General features: G+C 36.5%; 1 protein-coding gene across 1 annotated transcript in view; it reads left to right on the top strand.

Moving 5' to 3' along the window:
- LOC148948300 (zinc transporter ZIP1-like) overlaps window positions 1-19300 on the top strand; it is a 160875-nt gene that overhangs the window by 115100 nt on the left and 26475 nt on the right. The window lies entirely within an intron of this gene.

The raw sequence follows: 19300 nt of genomic DNA, 5'->3' as shown, positions 1-19300 counted from the left end.
AGAGCAAGAGATTGAGGAGGGGACAGTCTCCTCATTTGTGGAGTTCACTTTAAGTTTCAGTGTTGCTCCTTACTTTAATCTGAACAAATTATTCATTTTAGAGTTTCGGGTACTATTGGGTGGAGTCAGTTCTTATTTACAGCTCGTTAATACTAATTTTAATGTGTTTAAACCGCGCCTAGTTTTTTTTTATGGTGCATAATCTTTTTTATTATGATAGTATATAAGGTTTGCTTTTGAAAATAAATTCAAAAACCATATGGAGAAAGGGGGTGCCAAAAAAAAAAAAATCTGTGTTTTTCTCTTTTTCGAATGGTTTAGGGGTTAGGCGTTCACCCACCCCCCGGAAATACACCCCCGCCCCCCCCGCGGCTGATTGGTCTCTAATAATTTCTGAATTATAAAAAATGGACCTGAACTCTCAATTTCTGATTGAATGAGCATCCTTTGAAGTTTCTACGACCATAAGGTGGAGGCGAGGATGAGGAAACGGAAGCCCACTCCTATACGGAATAAATTCTTGTTACAAGGGATCTAGGAATTAAATATCAGTTTCGCATTTTTGATGAGTTTTTAAGTGTTTTTTGTACCCCCTCCCTCCTGCCCCAAAAAGTAACCCCCCAAACAAAAGTCATGGATACAGTCCTGAGGATTACATGTCAATTTCTGCCTCCACCCACCCCTCGTCTCTCCCTTAGAACTAAATCTGTATTTATCTGAAGGCTCTATGCTAATTGGAATGTTTTGGCATTAAAATGCACCCTTTGGGGTATCTCCCTCCCTCCCTAACTAATTGAAATATTTTAAGGTCTAAAAAATTTCACTATTTTAGGTAAATTCTCTTTTGTTTTACAATTCCAAATATTTGCATTCAAGCGCTTTATACCCTACAATGGGGTTCTATAATTGTTTTGGAATTAGGGAAGGAGGGAGATGCCTCAAAGGATGCATTTTAATGCCAAAGGATCCCAACTTTCATTGAGCCTTCAGATAAATACAGAACTAGTTCTAAGGGAGAGACGAGAGGAGAGTGGAGGCTGAAATTGATATATAATCCCCAGGAATATATCGGGGATTGTTTTTTGGGATGGGGAGCATTTTTTGCGGGGGGCGGGGGTACGAAGACTTCAAAAAACACGTCGAAAACGGGAAGTTGATATTTAATCCCTCTTGATTTCTGGGAATATTTCTGGTCTACGCCGTTATTATGAAAGTAAAGAGTGACATTAATCCTCAAATGAACAGACTTTATTTTGCTTAGGAGGGGGACTACCCCTTTCTCATCCCACCTCCACCTCATGGTCGCAGAAACTTCGGAGGGTGCTTAATACGTCAGAAATCGAGAGTTAGTCTTTTTTATAAGTCAAAAGTGGTTGGAGACTAACTAGCCGCAAGGGAGGGGGTATTTTCCGGGGGGGGGATAATATTTTGTGTTTCTATTCTCTTTATTAAAAAAAAAAAAAATACCAATGTCGTAATTATTATAATTCGTCGTTTGTTCTCCCAGGCTTAAGATTGAGTTTGTACACTTGTTGTGCTCAAAATTTTTTAAGGCTTGTTTTTATAGTGTACAGCTTTATTATTATTTATTATCATGATCATATATGTTGAGTTTCCTTCTCAAAATAAATTTAAAAACAGTATAGCGGAAGGGGTGTCAAAAGCAAAAAATATGTGTTTTCTCTGTTCTTGTGTTTGGGCAAAAAATATGTGTTTTCTCTGTTCTTGTGTTTGGGCAAAAAATATGTGTTTTCTCTGTTCTTGTGTTTGGGCAAAAAATATGTGTTTTCTCTGTTCTTGTGTTTGGGCAAAAAATATGTTTTCTCTGTTCTTGTGTTTGGGCAAAAAATATGTGTTTTCTCTGTTCTTGTGTTTGGGCAAAAAATATGTGTTTTCTCTGTTCTTGTGTTTGGGCAAAAAATATGTGTTTTCTCTGTTCTTGTGTTTGGGCAAAAAATATATAAAACTTTTACACTGTATGAATTGCTGAACCCTCCATTCCATTAGATGCCACCATTGGCCTATACCATTTTAGAGCACTGTCTTTAGCCTCCCTTATGTACAGCTAATGGCCAGTGCTGGGACAACGTTTATTGGAATCCAGCCTGTTCGAGGAATTTCTTAAGGTTGTTACTCCACTCTAACTTTTCCCCCGCCCCCACTCTGGTGTTCTCAACCTAGGACAACTGGGCCAAGGAAACCTTAAAAGTATAAGCAATGAAAAAAGAGGATCTTAGATGCGAGTTCTAAGGATAAAAAAAAATTTAACTTCTAAAATAGAATTGAATTTATGTCGCTTTAAATAATGGAAATTAACTGTTTAATTGATATAGTATACAAAATTGTCAATATTTAATAAAACACCCTTTAATTAATGTTTAATTTCTCAAACGGGACTTAAAGATTGCTAGAATTTGCAAATGTGCTAGTCTAAAAAACAACAACAAATCTTCCTAAGCCTGAATATAAATTTTAAACCGAGGGGTCACCGGTTTTGAGAAATCATGCACATCAAGCGGTGCGTGCCAAGCGTGGTTGAACTATGCCAAGCGTTGTGGGGATTGTGCCAGCTGTGGCGGACTTGACCACACAGGGTGGAATTGTGTAATACACGTGGCGCTCTGGGATGTACGCCGCTCACCAGGCAGTGGATAGTTTGCGACTCCCCATCATAAACATAATAAAAGGGGAATTTTTCCTGCAATGAAATTAACAAAGAGCCTAGAATATAATTGGAATTGGCATAAGCTCTATGTTTCTGGTTTTAGCTTTGATTTTACAACCTGGCATGACATTTAATTAATCATTAATCAATTAACCATTACAATAATTATATCCAAATATTTTAATAAAAAAAAACGACTTAAAACCCTTTTTGAACTAAACGCTCAAAGGCACCTGGCCTTATGTCCAACTTATCGATGTGTAAAAGTCTTATTATTTATTTTTTCAATAATTTTTATGTTTTTCGTGGCAGGGGCGTGGGGCGGTATTTCATCTCTTCTGAGTTGCCAGAGCATTGGTTCCAGGAATAACGCTTGCCATTTTAATTATTTATGTTTTACCGTTTTATTACCGTAGTTTTACCACAACTGAGATAAAATTAAGGGTTAACTAAGTTATATGTTTTACCATTTGTTTTAAGTGAACTTGAATCTTTATTTCCTAATATCAGCTTGACTCTGCAGTTTGAGATAAATTTTTGGAAGAAAATTTACTTTTTTGATTATTCTTGTTAATTCTCAACTTTTAATCAAATTTAGCTAGTTTTTAGTTTAATTTTAGTCAATTTTATTGTAATTCTATCTTTAATTTATTCTTAGTTTCTTGCTAGTATGTGGCAACGTGGAGGAGGGGGTATTTTGCCTCAGGAGATATAATATTGTTGTCATTCCCTAGGAATTTACCGTAATTTTAACACAACTAAGATAAAGTTAAAGGTTAAATTTTTCACCTCTTTTTGTTTAATTAAGCCGGAATCTTTTTTTCTTAATTTCAAAAAATAAATGTTTTGAAGCAAATTTAATTTTCAATTATTCTTGTTACTTCTCAACTTTTAATTACACTTAGCTAATTTTCAATTTATTTTTAGTCAAGTTAATTGTAATTCTATCTTTAATTTATTCTTAGTTTCTTGCTAGTATTTGACAACGCGGAGGAGGGGTTATTTTGCCTCTTAGGAGATATCATAATACTGTTGTCATTCCCTAGGAGTTCCAAGTTTAATGTTTGTAATTTTGCTTCAATTTCAAAACTTGTCATTGTGTCTTATAAAGACACAAATAATCAAATTTCGCCAAGTTTCATTGCAAAACTTATTACATAGAAACAACAATCTCAAAACGTAATTATGGAACTAGACATATTTTCTTGTATATTCGATTTTTTGATTAAATTGAAATGAACTGAGAAATTATAAAAAAAAAAAAAAAAAACACCCACAAATCCTAGCAATATAGTATTAGAAAGTTCGAACACAAATTGCCTCTTACTTATTCGTACTAATAAATTTGTGAAACTGAGTTGCTGCTGCTTTTATAATTTTTTTTTTTTTTAATATAGAAAAGACCTAAAATTAGAAAGATCAAAGTTTAGTCTGACAGAAATATGGTTTCTAGCTAAAATTAATTTAAAAAAAAATTATAAAAAAAGATTAGAAAAAATCAAGAGGCGAGTAGAAATGAATTCACATAATGGCCCAAATATAGAACGCACATAAATGTTTATGAATAAATAAATAAAACCTACAACAAGGCGAAATTCAAATGAATAATCACGTAAAATGTATACAGAAGAGATGCTACTATGGATGAATAGATGAAACTGAAAACGGAACAAAAATTACAAGGAGCATTTAAGTTATTTTTTTTCTCTTTATATTCCTAAATTCATGGTGCCAAGCATAATTAAATATTTGATTCGCCTCTAATCTTTTATCGAGATTTAGATGACTGTTAAACCATCTTCTGAAAGAGTCTTTGAAAGAGATATGGAGGAAGTTCAAATTTTATCACTTTTATCACTTTTAGTGATATCACTTATCACTATTTATAGTGATACCTCCACTATTATATCACTTATCACTATTATTAGTGATACCTCCTTATCACTTTTAGTGATAAGGAGGAAGATCCAAATGGAAATTGAAGCTGTCGTCGAATGAAGCTGTTCTGCAAATACTCGGATTTCGGTGTGCCAACCTCAAGATCAACGGATAAAGCTGCGTGCGTTTGCGTCTGTCTTGCCGGTTGAACTATCAGTGGTGGATCCAGGGGGACGAGGGGGCGTGCGCCCCCTCTATCGTATTCTAAAGTAGTGTAATTTACTTAATTAACTCTAGTTTGCGTTAATTAAACTTGCTCTTAACGCAAGTTATCGGATCAACCTATTTTGCGCCCCCCCTAATTGTTGTTATCGCATCAACCTATTTTGCCCCCCCCCTAGAAAAAATCCTAGATCCGCCCCTGTGAGCTATGAGGGGTACAATACGGGAAAGCTCTAGAGAAGGTGATTAATTAATCTACTTGTAGAAAACAGCCACCAGCCACCTACATCAAACTTCTCAAACTCTAACAGACTGGAGGAATCGTGGGGAACGATTGATTCTGCCCTATTTTGGATCTTTTGGAATAGTGTCATTAACGTTTTTGGACCACCAGCTTACAGCGGGCATCCATTCTCGGCGATTGGTGTGATGCAAAACTTGCATCACAGTAAAGTGGGATGATCGTGCTGAGCAGGTGAAGGTTTTTGCAGCGAGGAGTGGCTCCCAGATTGCTTGCGGAGGTATTTCTAATCTGATCGAGGTAAGTTTTTCAAGGGAGATCTGACGACAAGTGGATTCAGAGGAAACGAAACTCGTCAACTTTCTTTATAGATTTGTTCATAAAGATGCAAGTTAGAGTGTATGCGCGGCACTTTTGATCGGGAGATTATCTTTGTTTTTGATGTATTGAAGCTGACCATCCAGGCATCGGACCGCTTTTCAGTTCCCGAAAGATCTGTCTGTAAGGGCAGGGGGGCTTGGATGGGTTTTTGTGTTTTGGGATGACAGCATATGTCGTCATTTTATCAGCAAAGTGGTGCAGAGGGCTCGCAAGGTCTCCCATGTCATTTATTTACAGAATGAAAAGCTTAGGTTCCAATATATTACCCTGGGATACGACTGCCTTTATTGGATATTGGACAGAAGCGAGTCCTTCACCAATAACCTGCAGTGAACGCTCAGATAGAAAGCTCTTACTCGATCTTAACGGACGTCCTCTAATACCAAACGCGTAAGGTTTCTTTATTAGGCCACGATACCATACTCTGTCGAAAGCTTTGGCAATGTCAGATGGCAATAACCTGATGTCGTACCCTTCTAGAAATTCTTTCCACTCCTGGTGTTGGGTCATTAAGTATTTAAGTGTTGAACGCTTTCGGCGGAAACCATATTGGCGGTCGCCTAAATTAAAACGGAAACCAGTTTTGAGATAGCTCCAGCTTGGTCGGCGGAATGCTTCTTCCATGCTTAAATTTAGAAACGAAAGTTTCTAATTTAAATTTTTGTTTTGAATAAGGTTTTTCTTTTCTTTGCATAATTTGTTTTTCTAATTATTTATTTACAAACTGTTCTAATATTCATAGAAAACCTCCAACTTAAATAATCGGTTGATCAGCGAATTTTCCCAACAATACGAGGAACTCCCAAAGCTGAGATTCAAAATGTGTCAACAGTCCGAAAAGCTAGCGAGATTCTAGTTTAAGATAAAGAAAATATAATCTTTCATTAATTGTTAAGCCAAGCGCCGTTCCCAGAAATCTTAGAAAAACCATTCAACTTCCTGTTTTGCACCAGAGATAGAGGTATCCAGTTTTAATCAAATGTGCATCTCTAGAAAGTGTGAGTTTTGTTGTCTCGATTAAATGGAATAGAATTTTGTTTTATAGTTTAAAAAAGTCAGCCCCTGAAAATTTTCTACATGCCTTTTAGGAAAACGCTAAAAATCGATTCAAAAGAGATATCATTTGAGCAATTTTGCAGCTTTGGGAGTTCCTTGCAGTGCTACCCGCTACCTGCTTTAATTGAAAACCTTCTCGACTCAAATAACATAAAGTTCCATCGTATTTTCAGACAAAGTACATAGTCCCAATAGATTTCGATGACGGCTAGTCCCCTTAGATAATTCCCTAATGGGTCCTTTGTTTTTTAGACGGTCAGCTGACACTGATGCTCGCAAAATGATTCTAAGCTATTGAATCCCCTTAAGGGTTTGTTAGAAAGTACAGCCAGGTAACACTGCGTATTCAAAAGCTGATTTGTTCTTCTGTATTCCTGCGTGAAATTTTAAGTCAGAAAAATGGGCGAAATCTTATTGAGGAACAGCAGTCCCGCTGCTGTGGTTTTTAGAAGCAGCCCCTCTGCTTTTTTTGTGTTTGCACTATTAGAAAAAAAGGCTGGTGGTGATTTGACTTTATTGACTTTGTTAAATTAAATTTATTTTGAAAAAAATCAACTTAATATTCAGTTGACTTTATCAGATATTAGGAATTTATTAACTTTATTAATCAATCGATATATTAAATTCGCTCTAGACGGCATTATTCCAAGAGCCTTTACTTGGGTATTTTGCAATATCTTATTGATTTGCAATCGCTTTCTGTTATTTATGTTATTTATAGTTTTTAGTTTCTGCTCCTTTATTTAGCCGTCAAATTGACAATATTTTTCTCATAGGACTTTTGAATTACTGTTGCCAACAGAGCATTCACTTCGTTTGTCGAACTCTTAAGCCACTAGAAGGTCTCCGCCTTTCGTAAGAAGAGAGTAAATCATTTTAAATTATAGGAATTTTTTGAAAATTCCTGCTAAGATTTTCAGAATTTTTACATCTCCTCCCACGCGCAGACGTAGCACTATGTCCTTAACAAATCAAAGTGTAATAAATAAATAACATTCAAATAAAAAAAAACTACTTTTCCGTATGCTGACCAAAGGTCTGCGTTGTGCAGGTACTGATCTCCTGATTCGATGTCTTTTGTCGGGAGTGCAAACCATGGTTGGAGGCAAATCATACAACACATACCGTGTTTTCCCCCCAGACTTCACCAGGTACCCATTCAGAGCTGGGTCGACTGGTGTGAGCTTACAGGGTCACGCCATTGACCCCCGTTCCAAACCAAATAACCGGTGACACCAAGACTCGAACCCCTGACCCTTGCTCAATTCGAATTGAAGAATTCCACTGGCCTGTGGCCCCTGCCCTATGCAAATATATATCTAACCCTTATTCAACGCTATCTATTTCATTGAGAAATTAAAACTAATCAGACATTCAAATTTTGGACGATTAAACAGCCAAAAGAAGCTTTCACTTCAGTTTTTTTTTTATCTTTTTGGCCGTATTTTTCTTATTTGAATAATTTTTCTTATTTTAATTGTATATTTTGGAACATTTATTTTTCGTTGCTTCCCTACTATTATGTCTGATCATTATTATTTAAGCTGATGCAGCCATAGCTTCTATTGTGTTTAATTGATTTTACATCTGGAGTCGAATTATTTCCAGTCCTTTTGACTGAATCAATGGTATCTCTAAGCATTATTTTGCGCTTTATTGCTAATTCATTCAGAATCAATGAATTGAATGGTGCGAAACAAAGACCCTGTCTCCCACTCTTGGTTGTTTAGTTCTCTCCTTTCATGGCTTTTCTTCATTTTCTTTTATTTGGAGATAGTAGAAAAAACTCTGATTTCCTGGGCTTTATGGTTTCAGTGCAGTATGAAGTGGATAATGCGGAGGGGTGCTGATGTTTGATTAGTGTAATTTATTGCCAGAGTTTTTGTCTTATCTTCTTTTGAAGCATTTGAAGTATTCTTTCCTTTTTTGGTTTTGACAACATTGGGGAGAATTTTCCTCTAGTATTAACACACTGAATATTTATAAGTACATCCTTTCAAAAAAATGGCAAAAGATTTTTCGTATGTTTGTCTGCAAACTTCTCTTTGTTGAAATGGAAGGAAATATAATTACTCAATGATTTCGAATTCAGGCTCATAATTTTGAATTCGGGCAATAATTTGGAATTCAGGCGATGATTTCGAATTATTTTGAGTTATTTGTACATATGGGAGGTACCAATAGAGCACCAAATATTGTGCTTTCGATGCATCCTCCAGGGGCCAAACTAAATGTAGGACATCCTGAATGTTGCGAGGACAAATAATAATAATAATGTGATGGGTGTGAGTAAAAATGAACCCTGAACAAATGGAAAAGAGCGTGTGTACTTGTTCTGTCGCAACATGTTTATAGTAGTATTTTTAGTTAGGAATTAAATAAAAAAAAACAATTTTTTTTTTAACTGAAAGTAAGGAACGACGTTAAAACTTAAAGTGAACAGAAATTATCCTATATATGAAAGGGGCTGTCCCCTCCTCAACGCCTCGCTCTTTACGCTAAAGTTTTTTATTGTTTAAAAAAATAGAGTTGTGAGAAAGTCAAGCTTTAGCGTAAAGAGCGAGGCGTTCAGGAGAGGACAGCCCCTTTCATATATCGGATAATTTCTGTTCGTTTTAAGTTTTAACGTCGTTCCTTACTTTCAGTTAAAAAAACTTGTTTTTTTTTTATTTAATTTTTTAACGTTTTTGAATTAATGCAGGTTTTTATTTTGGCTCACCGTACATGAATAATAAAAAAAATTTGCATATTAATTTTACTTTTATTGAGTTAAATGGCTTTCTCGAAACTTGTTTAATTTTATTTACGAACGTTTTTATAAGTAATAAATATACGTAACTTACGAATTAACTTACGTAACGAATTTCTATATTCATAGATTTTTAATACGCATATTAGGGGGTTTGCCCCTAGTCAATACCTTGCTCTTTAAGCTAAAGTTGGAATTTTGTCCCAATTCTTTAAAAATGACCTCTTAATCACAAAGGCCGTTAATTAGAATAAATAGCTCTTATGAAAGTACTAAATAATCTTTGGCTTAAAGAGCGAGGTATTGACTAGGGAGTGAACCCAATCATATACGTAATATTTTCTGTTCGTTTTAAGTTTTCATGTTCCTCCTTACTTTCAGTTGAAAAACTTGTTTTTTTCAATTTAATTTCTGATCTTTTTCTTTAATAATGATGGGAAATCCGGCGCCCCCTTCATAGCAATTTCCCTTCCCCATGAAAACTTCCTTCATGGAAAGATCCTCCCATATAACCCTTGACCCACCCCCCACCTACCAGAAAAAATCCCCCCTGAAAACGTCTGTATACTTCCCAATAACCAATACTATATGTTAACATTGGGTAAAGTTCATACCTTTCAGCCCTCTCACCGGGGACTTCGGGGGATTAAGTCATCCTAAAAGACATAGTTATCATATTTTCGACAATGCTGGAAAAAATGAGCGTGGGAGGGTGCCTAGTTGCCCTCCATTTTTTTGGTCTCTTAAAAAGGGCACTAGAACTTTTAATTTCCGTTCCAATGAGCTATCCCACGATATTCTAGGACAACTGGGTCAATAAGATCACCCCTGGAAAAAAAAAAAAAAAAAAAAAAAAAAAAAAAAAAAAAAAAAAACGCATCCGTGATCTTTCTTCTGGCAAAAAAAAATGCAAAATTCCACATTTTTGAAGATAGGTGCTTGAAAACTCTACAGTAGGGTTCTCTGAAATGCTGAATATGATGGTGTGATTTTCATTAAGGTTCTATAACTTTTAGGGGGTCTTTCCCCCTTTTTTCTAAAATCAGCCAAATTTTCTCAGGCGCGTAACTTTTGATAGGTAAGACTAAACTTGATGAAACTTTTATATTTGAAATCAACATTAAAATCTGATTCTTTTGATGTATCTATTGGTATCAAAATTCCGTTTTCTAGAGTTTCGGTTACCATTGAGCCAGGTCGCTCCTTACTTACAGTTCGTTACCACGAACTGTTTGATAATCCTACTGCTTCTCTTGTATTTTAATTGTTAAAACGAGAATGGTAAAACTGCCATATATTTAGCAGGGTTGAGTTCGTTAAAAACCGTGAATCTAGCGTTGTCAAACGAATACTAGGAAGGGTCGAAACGGTGTGCATATCCGAGAATTAAGTGACTAGCGGTTATAGGAAAATATTACTATGGCTTGAGGGGACTGAGTAAAGAGTGACTCCCTGATAAGAAGGTGATAAAGGAGGAGTCTGTCTGCTTTCTGTGCTTTGATATGTTGGCAGTAGTAGCATTATAATAATTTGTATTGCTCTTAAACTAAAACATTGCACAAGTTACCGAAGTCTATTTCTATTTTCTACTGCCCGCCCGAAAAATCGTTCTAAATTTTCAACATTTACAAAACACTCATCCCTCACTGTACTCACCAGCCATCTTCCATTAAACCTATACTGTCTCTGCACTCCCTTTTGAGGCTCACTCTGTTTCTCACACTCAAACAGCGCATGACTCGCACTCTCGTCCATGTCTCCACACATAGGGTAAAAGTAAGGGCCATCCTGCCCCTGTTTCGTCTTTAAATATTTTCGTCTTGCCCCAAGTGATATACTATTTGTCTTCAATTCGATAATATAATTTAACTCCTCCATTCTTAATTTCACGTCAAAAAAATACGGTACCCCTTTACCCTGTGTCTCCTTTACCACCGTCTAGAGACGCAGGGAATCGGAGAGGCTTCGTTCATACTTCCAAACCTGCACCTCTTGATCTCGGAAAATATTTCGTATCATCTTTGCCGCTTCAATGTGAACACCTTTACCTAATTCGTTTAGCTGGGGATAACCGTACTACTTCCCTTGTATTTTATTTTGTAAATCTAAGAGTGGGAAACCTACACTGTGTTTAGTAGGGTATATTTATGAGTAAGTTGCCCAAAAACGTGCTTCTTTGGAGTCTAGCGGGGGGGGGGGGGCAAACAACAAACAGGAGGGGTCTAACAAAAAGCAGCGCCTTCCCACATATTATGAGGAGACTACATAAGAAAATCTTAGGAAAGATTTGGGGTAGGTTGCCAAATATCGTGTTTTCCAGAAGTACGGCGCAACCCAACTGAAACCAAGACTTCATCGAATGTGGTGGAAAAGGTCACAAAGAAAAGTTGGAAAAATTAAGATTAAAGGAACTGGGAACTTGAATGAAGAGATTAAAGAGTGAAGATATAGTGGAGAAAAAGTGTAGGAAGCTATCTTGGCCTCAGACAGCTTGATGCTACGATAAGTTGTCAGCAGTAATGTATTTAGTAGGGATAATCGTAAAATTCCTCTTGTATTTCTTTTTCATTTTAATCCTGACTCAACTTCTTGTTTATTTTGTTTTGTCTTTTTTTTCTTTTGTTCACATGAATGCTTCAATGGTAGCCCTAAACATTGTTTCGCGCTTTACTGCTAATTCATTCCGAATCAATGAAATGATTCGGAAAAACAAATTGAGTAAACTTAAAACCCATCTCCGCCTCTTGGTTGTTTAGCATTCTCCATTCATGACTTATCTTCGTTTTCTTTTATTTAAAGATTTAAGGGGTGAAAACTCCGATTTCTTGGGCTTTTTGTTTTGTGAAATGGATAATGAAGAGGGGTGTTGAATTTTGATTAGACAATTAAAATTCTTATCTGTGAAATTCAACCCTGAAAAAGCAAAATAAATTAAAGAAAAAAAAACAGCGGTATAATTCTGTTTAGTTAGAAGTTCCTTTGTTATTATATTTAAAATAAAGAAACTACAGTAATAAATATAATATTTTCATATCCTGGTTGATGTCAGCTTCTTTTTTTTGCGGGGGGGGGATCATCACTGAAGACCGTAGAGCCATTTGATTAGTGAGAAATTTCCATAGTTTTTAGCTGACCAATCAGAAGACTTTACGGTTCCCGGTGATAGTTCCAGAAACAAATAAAAGGTAGCAATTTTGTAAAAGTTTCTTTTGTGCCAGCCTAGTTTGAATGCATTTGATTGGTGAGAAATTTCCATAGTTTTCAGCTGGCCAATCAGAAGGCTTTACGGTTTCCGGTGTTCGGTGATAGTTCCGAAAAGATATAAAAGGCAGCAGTTTTGTAAAAGTTTCTTTTGTGCCAACCAAGGTTGAATGCAATGGATCGATTAGTTTAAATTTTAGACCACTTTTAACGATTTGCATTATGTCAAAACTTATCAAAGAATGAACTGTAGGATAATTTAGACTCTAAATTGTCTTCCAGATCATTTTTTTGATTTTCGTGATTCTAAGGGTTTTCAGATTTGCTGAAATTCATTATTTCTCCTTTTCGTACCTGCAGAAACAGCAGCAAAAGGAATTTGTTGATACCAAGACTGTGTTTCCCAGATTTGAAGGTAAACATAAACTTAATCAAGACCTACATGTTTCAGTTTTTTGCTCCCTTATAAATTTATGTCTTGCAGCTTGACTTATGTATTGTACTTCCAATACCCCAGACTTTTTTTGGTGTTTTTTTCCGAAATAGCCTTAAAGAAAATTGGGCCCTCTGAAATCTCTCTTAAAATATACGTTAACCAAACTTAGCGGTTTATATTTCACAATAACGTTCTTTCATTTACGGACGTTAATTTTTTGGGGGAAGTTGGAGAAACCAGCTTTCGTTTAGGGACAGTATGGAAAACTCTGAAAAATTCACGAATAGTTGAAGCACTGGTCGTGTATCTGCAGTTGTTTCGGGCGGTTTTGGTGTTGCTCCACCCGCAAACCGTTCATTCTGTTTCTATTTTAAACAGAAAATACTAAATGTATTCTGACAATAACAACTACTTTCATATTCAGCTCTGATCTGTCTAAGTTAGGAAGTGCGTTTTTGTAGCTGTTTTTTTCTACTTTTTCAATGGCCACAGCCTCAAATTTTGAATAGGATTTTATTCTAAGCAGCAAATCCTGAGTATCACCCTAAAATAGCGACTACTCTTCAACTTAGGCATAGTCTACTTCTGGCGGGACGTGTGTTTCTGCAGCTGTGTCAGACGTTTTTTCAATTGTCCAGCCACTACTTTTGTATTCGGTTTTTTATTCTAAGCAGCAAATACTAGGCGTCACCTGACAGTAGTGACTACTCTTAAGCCCAGATGTTTCTATAGTTTTCGGTGTGCATTCGACATTTGCTGTGATTATTATGTATAAAAATGCAGTCTTACCTACTATTCACCCAGAGAATGGATCTGCGGAAACCCGCTGTGGATTCCATTTTGCGGAGGAATGCATGCGTCTCTTGCCACTCATCCTTGCGGTTTTCCGCAAGACGCATGCGTTGAAAAAATCCAGCGCATGGGTTAAACCGCTTGCGGATTGTAGGAGAAATGAACTTGGAGGCAGATTTCAGCTTTTAAATTTCATTAAATATTAAGCATAAACGATCCTATTTAATTCTGAAGGCTTGGGGGGAAGTCCGAAACAGATGAATTTGCCCGATAGGATTTGGTGAACAGTATACTGGACTGTTACAACAGCAAGCTATCCACCAAAGTGTAACCAAAGCTCGCAATCCACTAAAAGGGATGGGGGAAATATCTGTTCTACTATTCCGTGTTCCCACCTTTTTTTTTGACAAATGCAAATGTTGATTTGGTAACTTTACTCTAATAGGCCAGCCTAGGCTGTTTAGATCTAGACTGTAAATTCTCGTTGGGCAACAGTCATGGGGAAGATGCAATATCTTATGTCAGGTATCACGCAGGGCAAACTTGTTTAAAAAATTGAATTTATTGACGCAGATGCAGAAAAGTGACCAATTGCAAAGATCCTGGTAAATTTGGGATATAGAACCATAATGAGATAGCTAAGAAGTGCAACTTTTGGTGTGAACGGTCTGTCGTTTCACCGCTGCGGGGATGCAGTGCAGAAAACGCGTCGCATTGCCTTTTTCACACGGCACCTGTCTGTGTGAACAGTAGCTTACTTAGTAATTGGGTCTATTGACGCTCCCTAAGAGGTTGTAGTAGATGGCATCCTTGTGCTGCTCTTTCTAATATATCTTTTTTCTTTTCTAATATAATCATTTTTATGGCTTTTTCCTTATTTTTTTCGACTAAATTTGGGTTAAAATGAATTATTACGAAATATTAAATGAAATCTTGAAACATTACTAATTTGAGCTTAAAAGCTAAAAATCAATAAGATGGTGTAGACCAAATTTTCACTCTTAGATTAATAATTGAGAAGTACCTGAGTCATCAAACACCTTTAGTCCTCCTTTTTATACATTACGAGCAAGCGTTTGATTCAGTTGATAGAAGAGCTTTAACGAAGGTCCTCTACTTGTATGGGATACTAGATAAATATATTAAAGTGATCGGTGCTATGTACGAGAATAACACTGCTGTGGTTAAGGTAGGAAATGAAGTTAGTAGCTGGTTTCGTATTAAATCGGGCGTTAGCAGCCCCATTTATATGGATAATTTTGATGGACTTTGTTTTAAGGAGCACATCAAAGGCAATGGGAGAATTAAATGGGGAAATAAAACTCTCCTATACTTAAATTATGCTGATGATTTAAACATCTTAGATAAAAATGTTAGCAAAATGAATCAACTTATAAAACTGCAGGTTTTGTGAGTTCAGGGTGCAAGAATAGGTTTGCAAATTAATGTTAAGAAGACAGAGTTGCTAAGACTAGGAATAAGTGAAGGTGAAGAGATGATGTTGGGTAACAAGAAGATCGATCAAGTGGACAGATTCACTTATTTGGATAAAATTATTAGTAAAGACGGTGGGTGCAGTGAAGATGTTAAAAGTAGAATAGCCCAGACCCAGGGCGTCGGAAAACAGTTGAAACTGAAAAAGTTTGGAAGGATAGGAAGATAAGTCTGCGACCCAAGATTAGAATATTGGAAGCTACAGCGATGACAAGTGTTCAAGTATGGCTCTGAAGCGTGGGTGCTCCTAAAAAAAGGAGGAGACACTAGATGTTTTCCAGAGCAATTGCCTACAGACTTATTTGGATACCCGACTGACAGAGCGTACCTCAAGTAGTAAGTTGTGCAAAAAATTTGGTTCAATGCCGTATTCAGGGGCTATAATGAGAGTAAGGATGAGATGGCTAGGACACAATCTGCGGATGAAGGGTGACATATTGCAAAAGATTGTCCTTGTCTGCCAACGGTCTAGGGCAAACGAAAAACAGGTCTTCCTCGAAGTGTGTGGCAGGATGTCGTAAGGAAAGATGTAAGGGAAATGAAGGAAGGAAGCATGAAGGAAGAGCGTGCGTAGCTGCGTTAGCCTCAGGTGGCTTGGTACTGCAGTGAGTTGTTAGTGCTACTACTACTTTCCTAAGTGGATGCGATAGGTGGCATCCTTGTCCTGCCCATCTTTTCCAATATAATGTGTTTTTTTCTCTATTTGGGTTTAAATTGAACTTCCATGAAATATAATAATAATAATAAAAATAATAATTTATTATTATTAAAAAAAAAACAAAAAAACAGGCCATACAGAACAGTATTCTTAATTACATTCCCCAAGAAAAATAACATAAATATCAAATTTCACTCATTGATGTCAACCCTTCATTTACATAACTGCCTGATTGTCCTTTTTACAGTCGTTTTCAGGATCCCCGGGAACTCCAAGTTACCGCCCTCAACACAATTTAGCAATAAAATAGAAAGTTGCTGGCACTCGGCGAGAATATGGGCCACATCCTCAATACCTAGGTTACATCTGGGGCAAGAGTAATCCGCATCTGCATCTGGGCCACCCTTTTTGTTTCATAAACTCTTTTTCTATTTTTTAGTGGCAGGCAATTCGCTCGGATCCGAAACCAAGTCCTCAAAGTCTCCTCCGGTAATCCTAGTTTAAAATAATATTCAAATCCAAATATCTCTTTTACTTGGGAATACAACTTCAATGTTTCAGATGTTTTAACTGCCTGGGTCCACATTTGGACTTCCTGGTCTTTCATTCTTTTTATAATCATAGCCAAAAACTGCTCACCCTGATCTGTGGGTCCTAGCCCCTCATTCCAAGTATAGGATAATCCTAATCCATCTAAAACATTTTTTATTTGATACGGCCACGATCTTTTACATTTCGACCTTAGTATCTCCACATAAGCTGCTTTTGCTAACCTATCTTCTGGCAGACTTAGAACTTTTAGCCAGTACCGGATCATCTGTGCTAATCTACTCATTCTTACCGAAAATATTCCTAGGTCACCTTTTATTGCCTGATTGTGGGGCGTTACTTGAAGACCAATTAATCTTTTAAAGTGTTGCAGCTGAATTGATTCCAATTGTGCTGCCAGGTCATGCCCCCAGAGTTCAGCTCCGTAATGGATAGTAAGTAAAACTTTAGAATTAAAAACATATTTATGCATTTTTAGATCTTTTATACTTGAAAGCCTTGAATTACGTAAAATGGCAGCTGAAACTGCTTTCCCTCTCTTAATCATCTCTTTTACATAACATTTCCATCCTCCTTTTGCTGACAGTGTTACTCCCAAATATTTAAAATTTTCGCTCTCTTTTACTTTTTCACCTTTATAATAAAATTCTACTTTTTGATCATCATTATTCACACGAATTCCTCTAAAAACCACAATCTCAGTCTTTTTGATATTCAACACTAGTTTCCTTCTATCTAAATATTCATCTAATATACTCAATAAGATTTGGAGCTCCTCTGGTGACTTGCCTATCAACACCGCATCATCAGCAAAAAGCAACAGAGATAACTTCAGGTTCCCTAGTGACACCGTAGGGGCCCATACCTTTTTAAAATGGTCAATAATATCATTTATATACAACGTGAACAACCTAGGCGAAATACTTCTACCCTGTTTTACTCCTTTTCTAATTTCAAACGGCGATAATCACTTCCCGAAAACTTTAGCTATACCAAATGTCTTTCTATACATATCAGCTAATATCCTAACGAAAAGTCTTGGTAAGCCTACCTTTAACAGTTCTAAGCACAGGAAAATCCTATCAATACTGTCGAAGGCCTTTTCTAGATCTAAGAATGCAACGTCCAACCTATTCTTCCCTTTTGCATATTTCTCTACAAGCGCCTGTAGGACTAAGACCCTATCAATAGCATTATATGCATCTCGAAATCCTGCCTGCTCCTCCTTCAAAATCCTATTTTGTTTTCTAACCAATGAGCTAATCTAGCATCTAGTATTCTTTCTAATATTTTGCTATGTACTAAAGATATCGGTCGATAAATACTGTGATCCACTGGGTCTCCCTTTTTGAATAGCGGCAAAATCAAGGATGTTTTCCACGGCGATGGCCATTCTCCAGAAGCCACAACTGAGTTGAAAATAACCAAGAAGATGGACATAAATAGAAGTTGGAATTGTTTCAAGATCTTTGTTCGGACTCCATCGCTACCAGGTGCTGATCCACCTTCCATGGCACTTATGCATTCTTTGATTTCTTCTTTCGATGCGGGTTTTATCAGATCATAATCGTGTTCTTTCAGTGGGAGACTGGTCTCATTCTCTGTATTTGATAATTCGTCGCTGAACCAGCAGTCAAACGAATAGTCTTCCTGAACCGCGTTGTTGTAGTATGTCGGTCATGTTTTCGGGTCAGGTACTTTTGGCTGGGCTATGGAGGCCCCTTTTTATTTATCTTTCTCCAGAAAGGCCGCATATCGCTCTTTTCATAAAACTGGATCAGCTCATCCTTACCTTTTTGAATAGCCAGTCTCTTCTTCTGTTTTAAAAGGCGTTTATACTCCCGGCGAACATTTTTAAACCTTGTTACTAGTCTAAGCCTATTTTCCTCTTTTTCCTCTTCCCTCAAAATTTCCAATTCTTTAATCAGTTCTAATTTTTTTATTCTATATTCCTGAAAAAATCAAAAAATTCTATATCCTTACAACCTCCTTTATTTCCTAGAACTGGGCCTGCTATTTCATGTAAAATCTCCGTGAACTCTTCTATCAATTTATATTGGTTGTTTATCTTCTCTAAATCACTTAGCCTTATAGCTACATTATCCTCTGAAAACGCTTCACTTAATTTAAGTTTTTCCTCTGTAGATCATTCCCTAGGTATCTGACGTCTAACATTTTTATTATAAATACGACTTTCCCTTGAAATATCCCTCCTATGAGGAGCACTCCTCGATCTAATTTCTAAAAATACCGGTAGATGGTCCGATCCTACTAGCTTAAGCACATCCAAATTAAGGTCATTCGGATCCCAGAAAATATCCACCAGAACATAATAAATTAAACTTGCTTTATCCCCAGATACGCAGGTAAACTCACCCCCATTTTTATCCTTTCCAAGTCTTCCATTTCCAATCATCAAACCCGCTTCTGCGCATAGTGTAAGCAACCTTCTACTCCATTGATTTATTCTTCTTTTTTCATCCCTGCTAGCTCTGGGAATCCTGTAGACGGCTGGGACTGCTGACGGAATACCTGGAATTAACACATCTTTTAATTCAACTTCATCACTAGTATAAGCATTAAAATCATCCATTAATATCAATCTATCATTTTCAAAATTAGCTCTTTTTTCATCTAATTCTTTTGCCAACAAATTTCACGTATCTTCATTTTGGTACGAGCTATTTTGAGGCGGAATATAAATCGATCCTATTACAACACACAGTCCATCCAAACATTCTAATCTAATCCAAATAATATTTTCTGATTTACTTTTCAGATTTGTATAATTTTTGAAAGACTCATGTTTTATCAACACTGTAAGGCCTCCAAAATAACGATTGTTCAAAGCTAACTCTCGCGAGACACTTACCACATTAAAACCTCTTACTTTTGGACTTTTCCTAGGGCAATACCAGGTTTTTTTATTAATGCTACAAATTCAAAATTTGAAAAATCACTTTCCACAGAACTGAACT

This window comes from Artemia sp. Qi Xiang Cuo, chromosome 9 (assembly GCF_049724085.1).
Source record: "Artemia sp. Qi Xiang Cuo chromosome 9, ASM4972408v1, whole genome shotgun sequence".
In the NCBI taxonomy this organism is placed as follows: Eukaryota; Metazoa; Arthropoda; class Branchiopoda; order Anostraca; family Artemiidae; genus Artemia; species Artemia sp. Qi Xiang Cuo.
This window is presented reverse-complemented; position numbering and strand designations above follow the sequence as displayed.